This window comes from Macrotis lagotis, chromosome 1 (genome assembly GCF_037893015.1).
Source record: "Macrotis lagotis isolate mMagLag1 chromosome 1, bilby.v1.9.chrom.fasta, whole genome shotgun sequence".
In the NCBI taxonomy this organism is placed as follows: Eukaryota; Metazoa; Chordata; class Mammalia; order Peramelemorphia; family Peramelidae; genus Macrotis; species Macrotis lagotis.
Window position 1 is genome coordinate 8,869,404 of NC_133658.1, and position 17,348 is coordinate 8,886,751.

At 38.8% G+C, this 17,348-nt stretch overlaps 1 long non-coding RNA gene across 1 annotated transcript; it reads left to right on the forward strand.

The window, feature by feature from the left end:
* The first annotated feature begins 1,589 nt into the window (after positions 1 to 1,589).
* Positions 1,590 to 9,861, forward strand: LOC141512674 (uncharacterized). Its single transcript, XR_012475571.1, has 3 exons — positions 1,590 to 1,665; positions 3,548 to 3,692; positions 9,777 to 9,861. It is a non-coding gene; the product is annotated as an uncharacterized LOC141512674 (long non-coding RNA).
* Positions 9,862 to 17,348: the final 7,487 nt, after the last annotated feature.

Genomic DNA, 17,348 nt, shown 5'->3' on the forward strand with positions numbered 1-17,348 from the left:
TTTAAAAATGCACAGCCAGCAGAGATGTTGATCAACTACGATGGACTTAGCTTCTCTCAGCAATTCAGTGATAAAGGATCATTCTGAAAGACTTATTATGGAAAATGTCATCCATACGGTGGGGGGGACCTGGGGATTCTGAATGAAGACCAAAGCATACTGTTTTCACTTTTTAAAACTTGCTTTATGTTTTATTTTTATTTTCCTCATGCTTTTCCCCTTTAGTTCTGATTCTTCTTTCACAATTTAATCAAAATGGAAATACGTTAAATGTGATTGTACATGTTTAATCTATTTTGAGATTGCTTGCTATCATGGGCAGGGGGAGGGAGGGAGGAAAATGTGAAACTCCAAAGTTTACAAAAAGATGAATATTGAATACTCTCTTTACATGTAATTTAAAAAAAATAAAATAAAAGACATTTAAAAAGAAAAGATGGGGGAGGACATGGTCATGTTCTTCAGAAGCAGGGAAGAAGTTGGCAAAGAGAAAGGGATTGGATATTAAAAGAAATTAGGAGTGATAATGATGACAATACACTGGAAATGATGAGAAGGGTTATAGATTTTTCTACATTCTACTGAGGAAATCAACTTTGAATTGAATGAGATCTTATCCCTTTTAATAAACAGAAAGTCGATTCCTTGATTCATTGCATCTAGTTTATTGGGGACAACTTTCTGGAAAGGAGAGAAACCACCACTAATCACAATTTTCAAACATTCCTTAATACAGTCTATTGTTGTCATTAATGTTCTTCCAATATTCTGAAGATCAATGATATCATGATAGTGATGTCTTAAAAATGCATGAATGAATGTAAGAATGAATGAATGAATAAAAAACCATCCTTTTTCTTCTCCCTGCTGGGCAGACATTATGCTATGATCTGGGGATCCAAATACACAATTAAAGTTGGCCCTTGCCCTTAGGGAGCTTGGATTCATTCTATTAGAAAGGACTGCATGCATAGGGGAGTTGTTAGCAAGAAAGAGTGTTTTGATGTGAGAAATCCCAGGAAGAGTGAATGGAATCATATTGATGCAGGGGAAATATAAAGAGAATTGTGAATGTAGAACTTGGGGGAAAGATATTTTTGGGTTGATGCAGGGGAAGTTGAAGAGAATTTGAATGTAACAGAAAGAATTTGGGTGGAGATGGAAATTGACCCTTGAGATGTACATTGACTTGAAGTAGAGAATTATGATTGTAGCCAAACTAATTGTAATCTTGGGTGGGGACCCTCCCCATTCTTAAAGTACCATTGTTTAATGTAAAATTTGTATACTGCTCTCCTTGGGCTTTACCCTCTACCTAATTCCTGGTCAGTATAGGGGAAGGGAGTTCACCTTTTGCCCTTGGGATGAGAAGCAAGACATAAAAATCTGAGCTGGACTCCAGTTCAGGGCAGGCAGTCTTCTCTGACAATGGCCCAGGCACAACTTCTCGGCTGTTGTTTTATTTCTATTTCTCTCTCTCTAGCCCTTCCTATGTCTTATAACCTTTGTAATAAATTTTTGTTTTATTTCCACCCATGCTTTCCCAATCTGAATAATGACTCCTCATAAGTAGAACTGAACCTAAGAAGCCAGCGGCTACAATATGGCAGTGAAATGATGGAATCTTTCCAGGAATGACATTGTTCAAGCAACATTTTCAGAATAGTAAGTAAAAAGGGGAGGGGTATGCATGCACATGACCTGAGGAGAGGGAAATAGCAGGATTTCAGCACAATGCATCTGTGTTGTAGTCAAACTAATCAGGAGAATTGTTGAAGAAACTACATTTAGGGCGGCTAGGTGGCGTAGTGGATAAAGCACCAGCCTTGGAGTCAGGAGTACCTGGGTTCAAATCCGGTCCCAGACAGTTAATAATTACCTAGCCGTGTGGCTTTGGGCAAGCCACTTAGCCCCATTGCCTTGAAAAAATCTAAAAAAAAAGAAAAAAAAAGAAACTACATTTATATGTGAAGGTAAATTCAAAATGAAGACCATAGAGACAATGGATTCTCTCAAGGTGCCAAAGATAATGGCATGTGACCCTAGGGAAGGCACTGAATATTTGTGGGTCTCATTTTCATTTGCAAAATGGTCTGAACCATCCCTTCTGCCTCAAAATCTGTATATCTGATGTTCCTTCAAAAGTGTATAAGAACCTTCCAGGATTGAATAACAAGCTTGAGTGATTTTAAAAACAAAATTTAAATGTTTGATAAAGATAATTTCACTTGCTGAATTTAATTTTCTTCTTTGTGTGTGTCTGAAGATGACGAGTGTGTTCACTGAACAGGGACACATACACAGTCTCAGCTCAGCCTAAAGGCTGTTACTATTTTCAGATTGTTGGATTGTGCAATATTTTTGCTTGGCAAAAATAATTTCAACATGAGGCATTAGAATTTCAACTTGACTTTTTTTCAGCTTTTTTTCTGAAACATTCTGCATCAATAGGAATAATTCACATTTATCTTCCAATTTCAGTTATACCAATAGTTGACTTATGAAAGCCCTGTGAGGTAGGCTGATGCCAGTATTATAAACCCATTTACAAATGAGGAAATTGAGGGTCAAAGAAAACCAATTTGTTGAGTTCCGAGTCAATGGCATATCAGAGATGGAATTCAACTGAATACAAATCTGAAAATAATTTATTAAGTGCCTCCTTTGGGCAAGGGACTATTGCTATGGGCCAGAGGCAGAGTCAAAATGAGGATGGTTTACATTATCCTCACACTACATTCAATGTTCTTTACATTGTGACCTGTTGCCTCCAAATGGAATGTTTACAGTCAATCCAGATAAGCTAAATTTTATTACTATCTTTAACTAGAACATTCAATTGGCTAACAATGAAAATCTGACTAGCTTTCTAGTGTTAAATTGTACTCTGATGGGTAAAAACATTTAGTTTTAAGACAGTATCATGCCAGCCGCCATGATCAAGTAATAGATACAAATGTCATTGAAAAACCCAAGAGACCATATAGGCTTCTGGGTTGATTTTGGTGAGGTTTAGAGTGCTGATTTCACTAGTATGAGGAAATCCTTATGGAAGAGCACCCTTAACCAAGATAGATGAAAATTTTCTCCACAATTTCTAATCTTTGAAAGTAACCCAGAGAAGTTAATAGTTTAAGAGACAGTTTAGGACCTGTCCAAGGCAAGGAACATAGTCAGAAGTTTCTAAACAGTATCCCTATTCACTATGACATATTGTCTTTGTTTCAAAAACTAGATATGTAAATAGATAAGGGTAGATAGAAAGACAGAGAGACAAAGAGAGAGACACATAAAGAGACGGAGAGAGACAGAGACAGAGACAGACAGAGACAGAGAGAGAGGAGAGAAGGTTTTGTTTGTTTATTTTATCCAGACCGATAATTCCATATTTGCAGAGAGGTCTTCAGTGGAGACATCCCTTCTGCCAATGTAGAACTATTAGCAGGACCCCATAGGAATATTGCTGCCCGGTAGTAGGACTTGAAGGCAGAGTCCTCTCTGATTTCAATTGACACTCTTCCTGCTATTTTTCTTTTTCTATTCACAGGAGTAGAAATAGGAGCCCAGCGGTTCCATCATTTCTATGTACAATTATCTGTACAATCTACTTCTTCTACCATCACCATCTCCTCAGAAGTCTCTTTTATGCTTCCCCATATCATCTGTGAGTCAAATGAGTCTCTATTCTTTAGGTGAGTTGTCATTTTCCAGAAGAATACAGGTGTTTGAAATCTGGTATACGACTATTTCAACCTCACACAATCACCTAGGAGCAGATCCTGTGATTTGTAGGAGACAAAAAGAACTTCATCTGATCTGTATAATTTTCTCTATATATTCATATGATTCTGTGAATATAAGGAAGTGTGTACCCTCCATTCTTATCCATTCTGCATGGAATATCACTTGTGATTGTTTCCTCTTTCAGGTCACCAAAATGAATTGGAACAGTCCACTTACAAAGACCATTGCAGTCTTTGATGGTTTGTCTCAAGCTTACTACAAAATAGATTTCACAGTAAATTGGCCATAGAATTACAGAATCAGAGAGTTCAGTGATGGGGAAGTAACTCCTCCTCCTCCTCCTCTTCTTTTTCTTCTTCTTTTTCTGGCAGCTATATTCAAGAATGACTTAGTGAAGGGTGGGATCAATTAAAATTGATTAAAAGGCATTGCCTAAGTTTGAATAGAAGGATTGAGGGCCTGAGTCATGAGTGATAGCTATGTAGGTAAAGATAAGGCATACAAGATATATTATGGAAATATATCTGACAAGATTGTGCAAATAATTTGAATATTCACAGTGAAAGAGAGGGGATAACCAAGAAGGATTCCTAGGTTACAAAGCTGGGAAAATAGAAGCTTAGTGGTACCTTTGACAGAGGGGAGAAATAAGGGGAAATGACAATGAGTTAAGTTTTATACATGTTGAATACCCAATATCTCCAGGACAAGATTTCCAAGATCTTGGAAATTGGGATAAGAATATGAAAATCTAAGGTGATACTATTATCTGGTGAAGGGGTTTGGGTGGGGGGGCTGAGAGAGTGTTTGCTTGTTTGTCATTTTAGAGTGAGTAATGATGGGTATATTGACTGAAGGTAGACAGGAAGGAATCCAGAGTAGGAGATATTAAATAGAAGTGATTGTTATGGGAATAATCCACTTGCTAGGACAGTTAAAGGAGGGAAACAAGGACACATAGAGAGTGCTTTTAGGAGGAAGAAAGGCTTTCTCCAAGACTAGATAAAAATTTCCAAGACTAGATAAAATCAGGTTACTGGGTTTAAGTTATCAAGGAAAGATGAGTATACATGGCCTAATGTGTTAATAAATTGTATTCAGGTGAATTTTTTATTATGGTTTATTGTTTTAAAAGGTTCCTGGTTAGATGGAGGAAAATTTGGTAAATGGAATGGCTCCTTCTTGCTAACACAGTCTGAGAAGTTGTGTGTCTAATGGCCCCAGGAAGAGAGTTCTACATGAGAGTGAGTGCCTAGGCCAAGTTGGAAGCTGCCTCTATAAATGTGTCTCAAAGCACTTTGGAAAGTTATAAAGTTAAGCAAGTCATGGAGCCCCAGCCCATTAATTACAATTCCGAAAAGCAGCAGAGCATAAAGAAAGAGTTTATTGTGAGAGGTAATACCCCAGGCAGTGTTTCCCACTCTTCTGGGTGGCCACCATATTTCCGAGGGGCTTCCGTGGTCCTAGACGATGCTGGTAGGGATAGAGTCATGGGGTCTTGGGAAACAGGGCAGGGACTCAAAATTAGAAACCGAATGAGGTATTTGTAAGAAAAGGGAGCTGTGTCTGGCACTTATATGGGGTGAAAAAAATTAGTAATTTAAGAGGGGAAACAGAAGATTGTGTGAAACGTGCTGGTTGGGAGGGGTGTGGGGGGAGGCCATATTGAATGGAGGTGCATGAAATCTGATCGTATGCCAAAAGAGTCCTGGGTGGGCAGAAATTCTGGGAAGTCCATTTTAAAGAGGGTTGAGGGATAAGGAAATAATTGGAAAAAATTATCCCCATGATTCTAGAGCTTGCCTGTGATCCATATCTGTTTGTTGGGTCTTTGGATTTTCAAATGATAGCAGCTTAGATTTCAGGGTTATATTCAATTTGCAAAGCATTCTAAATCCATTCCTTCCTTTGGTCTTCATAAAGAAGTTAATCTTGGGATGGTTATGCCATTTTACAAAGTTAAAGCTTACAAAATGTTAGAGCAGTCGGTGCTCAGACCCAAATCTGGGTCTCTTTAAACCAGTAGCCTCCACTGGGTCTTCTCGGGCTTATGTAGATCACTTGTCCATTTGGACTGATTCAATCAGGATGACCTTTCCATTCTCATCCTATGGCCTTGAAGTGATCTGTCTATTGTCGAACAACGAAAGTAATGACAAAACCAGCGGTGCATAGAACACTCTTCTATTTAAACATCCTGAAAGACAAGAAGGACCAATATCTTGTGCCAAGTTCATGGCTCAATAACCAAAGCTTAGCAGGGGCACACCCTCTGAAAAAAAGAAGAAGAAGAGAGTTTGAAACTGGGATTGGTTTGCTTCCTATTCTTCTTTCCTACTCTAACAGATAGCCATCTCTTTGTCACCCTACCACCTGACTAATCAATATGCATGTATTTATCACCCTCTACGTTCTAGAGTCTGTTGGGTATCTTGCATTTCATGAGAGTAAAGTATTATATCTTTCAGAATGGCAGACAACCTATATACATACATATATATATATATATATATATATATGTGTGTGTGTGTGTGTGTGTGTGTGTGTGTGTGTATTTATATTATCTATTTACATGTATATGGAAATATATGCAGAGGGGGCAGCTAGGTGCCACAGTGGATAGAGCACCCACCCTGGAGTCAGGAGGATCTGAGTTCAAGTCTGAACTCAGACACTTAATAACTGCTTAGCTGTGTGACTTTTGGCAAGTCACTTAACCCCATTGCCTTAAATTTAAAAAAAGTAAAAAACAAAAGAAATATATGTAGATAAATATAAAAACACAAGGCAGAAAGGATATAACATATATACTATATAATTTTATATGTATGTTATGAATTTACATATATATTTTATATGTATATTATGAACATATGTGTGTTTTATATGTATATTCTGAATTTACATATCAATATGTAGATATATATGGAAACACAAGGCAGAGACAGAGTAACCTTGGGTATTAATGTACTAAACTCAGGAAAGACTTCTTTCAAAATGTAGGAACAAGCTCCATTTGAAAGGGTTCTAAGAGACAAAGGTGAGGACAGAGCATATTCTAGGTGGGGTGGTAGCCAGTCCAAAGGAAAGGTGAGGGAATGCCAACTTTAAAGAACAGGGAGGAAGTGAGTATAGCTAAAATGCAGAATGTGTGCTGGGAAGCAGAGTTTCAACTGGAAAGAAAAGAAACAAACAACATTTGTTGCCAAACAGCAACATCATTTTTTGTCCGTTTGTTCTTCTGGTATTTGTGGTAATAGAGAAATGTAGGAGTTTATTGAAAAGAGAAGTGACCTAAATTAACACAAAACACTTAGGTAGCTGGGTGGAGAATGAATTATACTGGGGAGACATTTGAAACTGGGAGACTAATTAGGAGGTTAGACCTGCTGAGAGGTGACTAATTAAAACTTGCTTCTATCTAGTATTCTAGTATTCCTATTCTATCTCTATGACAAGCAATTGGAGGGCTGGAGTCAAAGAATAATTCTTAATGGTTCATGGTCAAGAGATCTCAGTGATCTTGAGATAATGATGATTTTCATTAGGGTCTTGGACAAAGGCATATTGAATGGAGGTGCATGAAATCTGATCATATACCAAAAGAGTCCTGGGTGGGCAGAAATTCTGGGAAGTCCATTTTAAAGAGGGTTGAAGGATAGGGAAATAATTGGAGAAAAGTATCCCCATGACTCTAGAGCTTGCCTAGGATCCATATCTGTTTGTTGGGTCTTTGGATTTTCAAATGATAGCAGCTTGAATTGCAGGGTCACATTCAACTTGCAAAGTATTCCAAATCCATAAGGCATGATCATCATATCTGAAAAAGAAATCTGGGAGATAAAACTAGTGATGTTTTGATAAAGTAAGAAACCCAAAGGATGTGGACAGGTGAGAATATTATATGGAATCAAACAAGATTAAATTCAATAGGGGTAAATATAAAAAAAAATGTAATGTTCATTCATGTCTGACTCTCCATGATCCTATTTGGGATTTCCTTGGCAAAGATATTGGCTGGTTTGCCATTTTCTTCTCTAGCCCATTTAACAGATGTGGAAACTGAGACAAACAGGTCAAGTGACTTTCCCATAGTTGCATAACTAGTAAGTGTCTGAGGTTGAATTTCACTCAGAAAGATGAATCCAGGTCTGGCGCTCTAAACACAAAGTCATCTAGCTACCCCCAAATTCTAATACTTGAATACAGAAAGCTGAACTTCACAAGGATTAGATTGAGAGAAATGTAGAGATAGTATTGTCTGAAAAAGATCTGGTGGGCTTAGTGAACCACAGGTATGATATAATACAGTTTGTAATAGGAAAAATAAACTCTAATGCAACCTTGGGCTTCATTTGAAGGTGGGCATAGCTCCCCAAAATAGGGAGGTGATTGCTGGGGCTACTTTAGTCTGCCTTTTGAGACCTCATCTAAAGAAGTTTGCTCATTTCTGGGCACCATGGTTGCAGAACATTAATTAGTTGAAAGTGTTCAGTCCATTCCTAGAGAGGGGAAAGAGTATTCAGGAGGAAATGGTGATCTGCTTATACTCTAAGCTTCCAACAGGAAAGGACAGATGGGACCTGGGAAACAGACTTTGAATTTGGCAAATGGTAACTTTGGAGAAGACAGGTGCAGTTGAATGAGGAGATTCGAAGGCAGATTGCAGCAGATTTGGAAGCAAATAAGAGGAGAGGGAGACCCCACCCTTGGATGACTTTCTTGCAGAGTATAAAGGAGGAGGAGAGAGAGACTTTCTCTGGTTACAGGGCTAGTACTGAGGTAAACAAACTCACATCTTCTGACTAGATCTTTCTAATGGCTTGAAAATAGAAATGGTGGAACTGTGAAGAAATAAGTGTATTGATGAATTTTTAGTGGACTTCTCAGTGGGTAAAACCATTTGGAATTCACACAAGAAGTTACTAAATAATTTGTGCCCTTTGATCTTCCTTTATTACTGCTAATCCTAACAAAAGAGATCAAAGAAAGAAGAAAAGTTCCTCTCTGTATAATAATTAATAATAATAAAACAGCTCTTTTGTGGTAGTAAAAACCAAAGAAATAAACAAAAACACAACAAAACTTGGGACGTAAAGAGATATCCATCATCTGAGGAAGGGCTGAATGAATGGTCATCTATGAACGATCTAGAAGATTACTGTGCAGTAAAAATGAAGAAACAGATGATCTCTAAAGAGATACAGAAAGGCTTATATGAAGTGATGGAGAGTTACATGAACAGGACTAGGAGAACGTTGTACAACAGCATCAATGCTCTATTTATAAAGAAACATAAATATTATAAAAGTTAAGAATTTTTAGGAATTTTATAAATAATGAAAAATGAACTAAAACAAAAAACAAAAAATGATCAAAAAATGAACAAAAAGTTCGTATAATAGCAATAAATAAAATTAAGTAACTTTGAAAGCTATAAAGAACTATAATCAAGACATCAATTGCTATGGATGATGCTAGAGGATCAATCATAAAATCTATCCATAATAGCAAAGGAATGGATATAGGTTATTTAAGGAAAGTTTTTTTTGCTTGAATATATGTATTTCTTATTTTAAAAATTGTGTTTCTTTTTTCCCAATGAATTGGGAGATGGAAATGTATTTTTGTTCATTTTTTTTATTGAGAGGGGGCAAATGTGAAAGATCATAATAACTTTGAGAGAATGCCTTTGTGTTCTAAGTTTTGCTTAATTGTGAGATCTCTCACAAAACAGAGATAAAGGGTTACAAAGTAAAAATAAAACACATCAAAAAGTTGAAATAGAAATACAATGAGTGGACCAAAGGAACTGAGCTAAGGTAGCTTTCGGTGATAAAAATTCAATATTTTGAATTTTTTCAAGTTTGCTCAAAATCTCAAGTAATGATGTTAGCTGATAAAGTTAGATGGAAGATGTAATCGCTACAGAAAATTGTGAAACTGCATCTATTCATATAGAAGTGAAATAATGTTTGGAAAATCAGATTTGTACTTTCATTAAATATGATTTTTCCTTTGTTTGGTAGCAGCAGTCACTCTGGAATCTTCATATGCTGTAATTCTACAGGAAACCAGAGAAGATCCTGGCAGGATTGTCTTATAGATTTTGTAATATACCAGCAAAGTAGTATTGGGAATAATAAATATTGTTGTGTTCTGTGTTCAAAATCAATAAAAAAAATGAACAAAAAAAATCAGGTTTTAAATTGAATTGTGCTCTGGCTTTCAGGAATGACTTAGGGCTATAATTGAAATTGGTGGTTCTTATTCAATATATAGAGAAATGTCTACACCTCCAAATTGGGTGAAAAGGATTGAATTCAAGACTCAACTTTGCCATTTACTGTTAGTGTGTCTTTGTTGTTCTCTCATTTCAGTCATATCCAACTCTCCAGGGCCTACTTTGGAATTTTCTTGGCAGAAGCAGTTGGACATTTCCTTCTCCTACTCATTTACAGATAAGGAATTGATACAAGCAGGGGGGAAGTGACTTGCTCAGGGTCACCCAGCTCATAATGTCTGGGGCAGATTTGAACTGAGGACTTGAGTCTGAACATGAGTCTTCTGACCTCAGGTCTGGAACTCTGGCTGTCCCACTAGTGGAACCTTGGGCAAGGCAGTTCACCTTTATGTGCTTCAGTTGGCTCCACTGTAAATAAACAAATACATAAATAAATGAATGCTTATTCTATTATAGGGACATCGTGAGAAGGCTGCTTTGAAAAACACTAAATATGAATATGTGTGAATATGAATAAGGGACATGTTATATTTATATGTTTATATATCCTTAATTCACACACACACACAATTCAAATTTCATTTTCTGAAAATAAAATAAAACATTGATTGTGGACAGAAGACCCACAACACAGAGACAACAAGTCAACAATGGCAATCAGTCATCCCTGCTTTGACTTGATGAGACAGAGAAACTCCTAGTTCCTTGAAATCAGACAATCATCTTTAAGGGCATCCAGGGCCTGAGGAAGAGAGACGGGATCAGTCAATGGTGTTTCTTGAATCATCTAAATATATCAGTCCAAATGGCTAGCCTGGTCACCTCATTTAGAGAGAATCCAAATTAAAGGAAGGGTGGGGATGTTTGGTCTCATGTCAACCAGTCCATCCCATGTAGACTCTGGCTAAAATGTTAAATCATAGAAAACCAGAGAACTGTCCTTCCCAAAACCCAGTCCAGGTAAAACCACTGGGCTTGATTCTTGAAGGAGGGGTTAGGAGGCTAGAGGTCCAGAATTGGAAGTGCACTGGGTGGGGGTGGGGGGTCAAAGCTCATAATCAGATGCTACTTGGAAAAGAATCTAAGCCTCTCAGACTCATTTTCTTCCTTACACTGTGACTATTATATAATTTTATATAATTAAACTCTGGTGGCTGGAGACACAAGGAGATTTTCAGAAAAAAAAAAAAAAAAAAAGTTCTCTGAAGCCCAAGGAGACCAAACCCACAGGCCTAGGAGAGGAAGGAAACGGCCAGATGATCTCATTGTTGAATTTCTAGGAAAGATGAGTCACCCCGTCTGCTGAAGTATAGCGGGGCTGTGGGGAAGTGGACCTCAGTAGAAGAGTGTGGCCCAACTCCTCCTCCCCGCAACACATACACACACACACACACACACACACACACACACACACACACACACACACACACAAACACAAAGACATCCTACACAGACTCTCTCTCTCTCTCTCTCTCTCTCTCTCTCTCCTTCCACTGCCACTTTCTCAGTGGGAGCCAGAGTCTCGAATTTCTCTTAAAAGAAAATGAAAATGAAATAAGCATCAAGAAGCCTGGGATGATGGGGAAAGCTTTGGAAGAATGTTCTGAAAAACACTCAGAGCAGGCGTCAGTTTCTATTTTTAATGAATTCATGAAGCTTTGGAGAGGAAAACAGATGACCACCAAAAGTCTGCAAACTTCTTCCATTTGCAAAAACCCTCAAATCTCTACCCAACAGGGCAACTTCTGGTGAACAGTGAGATCTTTGAAATTTAAAAAGCCACTTCAGAGGACGGAAAGTTGATCAAACCTTCAGGAGATGAAGAAGTGAATAAACATACCGAGAAAAAATGACCTCTGACTGTGGAGAGCACTTTCTTTTCTGTTCTATAAGATCCTGAATTTGGTGGGCTTCACAAAAACCATAAGAGGTGTGGATGCAGGTAGTGACCTGCCCATTTTTAAAGATAGGAAAACTGAGGAGCAGAGATGTTCAGTGACTTGCTCCAGATTGTATAGGCAAAAAGTTCAAAGCAGACTTGGACTCAGCCCCCTGGGGGCCCTGAAAAGGACCAAGCTGAATCTTTGAACCACTTACTTCAGTACTAACCTTCACTCTTTGTCCTTCAGCCTGGACTCCTTCCCCAGTGATGAATGCAAACCTCAGGGTCCCTGTGGAGCATGATGATGGACCTTGCCTTCCTCCACTTCTCCTTTGGGGAAACAGGGAGAGTTTCACCTAGGGAAACTGAGCTCACCCCTTCATCAACCCCAAGTTCAAACGGTCATCTAGGAGAATAGGGCTCTGAACCTTGAGCTCTAAGTTCAAATCATGCATCAGACACTAGTAGTGTGACCTTGGGCTAGTCACTCACTGCTTCAATTTTCTCTTCTGTAAAAAATGAATAAAATGATAGAACCCCCTTCCTGGACTTCTGTGAGAATAATAGGAGATTAGATTTGAAACGTGTCAACTTCCCTCCTCTTTAAATGGCTTGGGAAGGAATTTCTCCATGTTTACTCTTGCTATACCTTTGAAGTAATGCTGTCTAAAAACTACTGACTGTGAAATGGTTGGATGGAGCTGGACTCCTTTATGCCCCAGTCCTGAATAGGAGGGGACATGATCAGGTAACCTCAAAGTATAATAGGAATATTAACTAATTGTCACAATTATCCTCAACTAAGGAAAATCTCAATGTAGCTCAAATTCAATTCTGGGGGTATGCATAGGACAGGTATGCTCCCTCAGCCCTTCCTCCACCCCCCCATGCATACACATATGCACACGTATGATGATGATGATGATGATGATGATGATGATGATGATGACTGTCCTTTGTTCTTGAAGATTGAATTTAATGATATCAGGGAGGTGCCATTATGAATTGAATTGGAGTGAGGGAGTCTGTGCTAAGTCACCAGCCTCACTTTCTCTTCTGGAGCCATCTGAGCCCAGGGACCAGATATGAATCAGTATGACTGGAAATGACTCTGAATGTGAGGCAATCAGGGTTAAGTGACTTGTCCAAGGTCACACAGTATATGTTTGAGACTGGAGTCAAACTACCATCCTCCTGACTCCAAGACCAGTGCTCTATCCACTGCACTATATACATACATTTATATTATATTGTATTATACTATAGTATATTATAGTATATATTATATTATAATATTAATTATAGTATATGATGTGATTGATATGATATGATATTATAATTTGTATGTATAGAAGCCTATATACAGACATACATCCATATAGAGACATATGCACTTACACACATCCTTCTTTAGACACTGGGGTCCCAAGAATCAGACCTGAAGTTTGCATGAGTGGCTTTTGTCCTTTTTCTTGCTCAGCACGCACAAGGGCTGCGGTCCCCAAAGCCCTGGGGGATGGTGGAGGCAGGATCCCAGGCCAGATGTTGCTGCCAGGCTAGCAGGGAAGAAGCCAGAAGCCAGAAAATTCAAGGGTAGGAAGATTTGAGATTGTTGAGACTATGCTCTATAGTAATGGAGTTAAAATGTGAACATATCCCCCTAATCCCCCTTCCTTTCCTAGAGACTAGAGACAGAGGTGGGATGAGGGAGTCAGAGGGGCGAGGACTATACCTTTGAAGTAACTATTTCTTTGTTTAAAAACTACTCTGAGCAGTAAATGTCAGATGTACCTGGAACCAGAGGAATCCTAAATCTGGGGGAACATGATCAGGGAAAGCTTGAGACTAGATGTCCCAAGCCCCTTTATAGCCCCAAAAGAACACTGTGAAATTGGGGAATGGTTCTTGGGCAGTGAGGACCCAGAGTAGTCACAGTTACATGAGCTATGGGGAGTCATTGAACAAATAATTGGCTTTAGGGCATGGAAAGGGCAAGATCAAAACAGATCCTTGCAAGGGAGCAAGAGAGAAAGTAGCTCCCAGGACCTGTCACATAGGGAAGCTTTGTAAAAGTTTTTTGATTAACTGACAGAGGGGGGTCACACGTGGCTAGGCAGGTGAGAGGAGAAGTTGTCTAGTTACTGGGGTTGGTATTCATTAAGTTTGCTTTTGGGGCCGTGGGGTGCCCCCTTGTTCCCCCCACACACACCAGATGTTGGGAGTCCTTCATTTTGTAAGGTTTATCTCAGAATCTGGACAGCCCAGAGCTCCTAGGTGGGGGTCCATGCTGGTGGGGTGTGTGTGTCTGATTCTCAGTGCCCTCCCTCATTCCTCTTGGATGAGAGCCTCCCTTTGTCTGGGAATGCCCCTCTTGAGGAACACAAGACCATTGTTGGCGGAGCTAATGGAAGTAGGGGGCCCTGGGAGCTCTTCAGCTTAGGCCATGGTCTGCTTCCAATTTGCAGCAAGGTAAGTTTCCTACCACTTGGATTGCCATAAAGTAGTTTTTAAAATCTTCTATGAAAAAAATGCTGTTCTAGAGCTTATTCTCATGAATTTGGCAATCTTTGCAAAGCAGAAACCTGGAAGAGACAAAGGAACAGCTGGCATTGGTCCTCTAGGATTCCATCCTCCCAGATGGAAGGCGAAATTTGGGATATTATCTTGTCTCATCCTTCCCTGTCAGGTCCAGACAAGTTAAATGGTTTACTCAAAGACCCACCACAAGCAAGTACCAGGCACAGTTCGATGCTAGACCCTCCAACAGTCACTCCAATTCTTATGGCACTCACCATCTATCAAACCAGGCTAACCGCTAAGGCTGCAAATGCAGAAAGACTATCCCATCTCCAAAAGCTTGGTCTCATGAAAGAAAGAACATAGGGAGTGGTGGTCAGGGAGGGGTATGTTACTTTAGAGGTTACAGGAATGGTAAGTAATTCCAAAAAGAAACATATTTCCATCCTCCATCTAGAAACAAAGGCAGAACCAGAGGGACTGGGAAGAGAAATGAAAGGCTCTAGGAGGGATGTCAAAATGTTCAATGAGGTTGTTTGGAAAGAGGAGGTAGTGAGTGAAACATGAAGGAATTTCCCTCATATAGTGAACCACAGCGACAGTGACCAGTCATAATGGCAAAGCCTCAAGTTAGAAGAAGTTTCTAAGATTAATTCAGAAGGAAGTCTATGCAGAATTTTCCCAAGGAAGCAGGACAAAACTTATGTTATTTAACCTTGTTTTTTTCTTAATAAGTTGTCCAACGGCATCCATGCCAATCAGATCTGCTGTTGACATAAAGCAGAAAGGAATAGTCAATACCTGGGATACTAAGTCAAAATACAAACAAACAAACAAACAAAACCCTTGACATGCTTGAATGTTGGACTGGATATAAAACGAAAATTTAAAGGACTATATTTAAATTTTGACACAAGTTAAGAAATTTAGCATTATCAACAATCAGTTTAGAATGGTGATTATATATAAACATTCAAATGAAATGTTTCACAAAGATTGCACAGAGAGATTAAAGCCAGATTTATAGATTTGGGAGTCAACTTCAGAGAGATAATTAACCTCATGGGAGATGATGAAATCCCAGAGAAAGAAAATGTAGAGTTGCGGGCCAAAGTCCAACACAGAATTCTACTGAATATTCTCAGGGAATTAGATACAAATGTGGCTTCTATAGAAGTGCAACTGGTCCCCTCCCATTTAACTGATGATGATTTCTAATTAGATACTAACGTCAGTAGTTTCAACCAAAGGGGAGATCGCAGTGGTGGCGATGGTTGTGGTTGTCGTTGTTTGATCTCAGTTGGTCCTAGTCATGACTATCAGTCTCACTTCTATTATTATTAATATTTTATTCTTTGCTTTGGGTTTGCTGTTGTTCAACTACAAAATGTGATAGGAAAAAATTATTATTCTGCCATTGCTTTATGGGTTTAATGAATATTATGGGGGGAATATTATGGGGGGAGATTGTGGTATAATGGGAAGAGTCGTGATGCTACATCAGACACAGTCTAACTGTGTGATCTTGAGCAAGTCATTTAGCCACTATGAGACTGTTCCTTCTTCTTTCCTTCCTTCCTAAGTCCTCCTAGCACTTTCTTTACTATTAACCTATCAGGCAGTTAGTTCAATCCATAGCCTGCCTGTTTTTCAGATGAAAAGGTAGTCTCCAGAAGTGGTCTCCTTACTGTCCTTATGGCATGTGGTCCATTTAAGGATTTATTTGTATTCTTTTGCTCTAGGATGAAGTCCAGTCTGGTACAATGATTTTGCATTGATTAGAGGCAATACAACCAATAAAAGGCAGAGAGTGGAGGGCAGCAGAGAGATAGAGCAAGTGATTTCCAGTCTTCATAGTGACATAAGACCACTGGAATTCATTCTAGCTCAATATTTATGATCCTATGTCACCTTCTCCCAGAGCACTCAATTTCCAGACTGTTGAGTCTCCTTGCCTTTTTTTAATAGAATTCAAAATAACATTTTTTGAGAGAGATATCCTTATCACATAACTCTGTGATACACAAAGTAAGCACCAATCCCTTATCTATCTGGTTCTCTATCATCTATCTATTCATCCAACCATCTATTCATTATCTATTCATCTTTTCTTTACTCTTCCAACCAAACATTCACATTTATCCATCTATCTATCCATATAACTATATACTCATCTCTCTCTGACTCTGTCTCTGTCTCTGTGTTTCTCTCTCTCTCTCTCTCTCTCTCTCTCTCTCTCTCTCTCTCTCTCTCTCTCTCTTAATTTTTCCTTTATTTTTAGGGAGAAGTTGAGTTCCACTGACCTGAAATTTTCAACCCTGCTTTTCTCTCTCCAAATTCTGGTCTCTTTCCTCTCCTTATGGCACATTGTCCATTTAAGGACTTATTTGTATTCTTTTAGTATTATGGTTTAGGATTCAGAATACTTGCAATCCCAAACTAACCCAATTCTTCCCCTTACTTGCTAGACCATCAGTTCCATGTCCCCCCTGCCTTCAGCCGAATTTTCTAACTCTATAAAATAAGGCTAATGAAAATGTTATCTTTCTCTCAAGGCAAGGATGTGAAAGTGAAATGGAGAGAGAAGAAGGTCACTGCAACTGTAGATATGGAACCAAGATGGCCAAGAAGTAGCCATGAGGTTGGTCCTGGCTCCCTGCATGTAATGTTCAATACTTACTCATTGGAAGTCCAGGGTCTTAGGTGAGAGCTTCATTTCTGAGTAGGAGCATGGGAGCCTGACAACGTGAAGATGGTCACAGTAGGAAAAGGAGAGAGCAATAATGATAAATAGAGCAATAAGGGTAGGAAGAGGTCAGATTGGGGTTTTTAAAGCCAGTAAAGGAGGATTTTTTTTTTATTTTATATTGGAAGTAATAAGAAACTGTTGAAATTAAACTGAGTAGAAGAATGATGGGTTCAGAATCTTCCTTTAGAAAAACCACTTTAGCAACTGAGTAG